Consider the following 1,328-nt stretch of genomic DNA (forward strand, 5'->3'; position numbering starts at 1 on the left):
TTGCAATCGATGCCATCAGTAAGACTCGTGCCATTATGCACTTCACAAATTAGCTTCGTTTCCTTCATTAACATGATTGCTGGTGGCACTGGCACTGTGATTAATATTACTGGTTGTGACAGAATAAACGGGACAGTCATTGCATTTTTTATCATTATCTCTAACATGTTATTGTCACAGCAATCACCATTAATCACGGCGATGTGGTGTTTCATAATCAAGCTTTGGTCCACGCTGATCCACGTGGGTTAGGTCGGCGGTCTCGTTAGCACAGAGACCGCATCCGGGATTAACATTACCTCGGCGAATATGTATGAGAAGGGGAAACACGGTATTTTGTTATCATGGGGTCGTTATAACGTGATAAAGAAAAGGGAATGTGATTGGGTTCCGCTCCGTAATGTTTTTGATTATCTAGTTTTGTTGTAAGATTGGTTGAGTTTTGTTTTTAGTAGTTAGGGCTACTTCACATGTAAAGTCTCTTTGTTATGGTACTCGCCTTAGGTTCTTTGATATTGTTTAATTACCGAATTACTAGAATATATGGATAATGGATACGCAAATCTGTAGAATGTACTTAGTCTTTTAAGGAACAGCAATGCATCTGGCACACTGTTTTTTTCAGTTCACCGAAATGATTTATGACAATAATTACTTTCTGCAATTTTCTGCTACCATGCTCTCTCCGATGGAAATAAATCCACCATGTTATGTATTTACTTTGACCTCGACGTGCGTTCAGAAAACTCTCAGTGTTATTCAAAAGCAGGATGACCTCTGATCACGAGTGTATTTCAGTCACCGTGAATGAAACTTTCGTCTTGTGTGTACATTTGACGCTTTTGTTTCCTCTGTGTGGGAATGGCGACCTTATTCATCTTTTTAATTAGTTTGTTGATTGCCAAAGGTACCTAACTTATTTGAAGGAATATATATTTCCGGGGCTATGCGTGCAGTAGAGCAAGGGGAAGGTCGGCGGTATTGTTAAGAGTAATAAATCGAAAGGGGTGACTATTTTATTGCCAGCTGGGGACTGCGAGAAGCACAGTTCACTGCGAGGGCGAGCAGGGACAACCTTAATGAAAAGTCTACCTGCGTACCCTGTGAGTGCGAGTGTAACAGTGCATGCATTCAGTGTTTGTTGCGGAGACATGGGCCTAAATTACGTCGCGCCTCATTTAATCTCATAGGCTTAAGGGGATCTCTTCGTTAACAAGGGAAAGCCACATAAATGTAAGGGGAATGTGCTTTCTGGTTCTACGGCGATCATTTTCATGTGCGAGGAGGGTCGTGTGTGTCATTTGCAAAGGGCAAGATTCGGATCACTG

This window comes from Penaeus monodon, chromosome 20 (assembly GCF_015228065.2).
Source record: "Penaeus monodon isolate SGIC_2016 chromosome 20, NSTDA_Pmon_1, whole genome shotgun sequence".
NCBI classification, from domain to species: Eukaryota; Metazoa; Arthropoda; class Malacostraca; order Decapoda; family Penaeidae; genus Penaeus; species Penaeus monodon.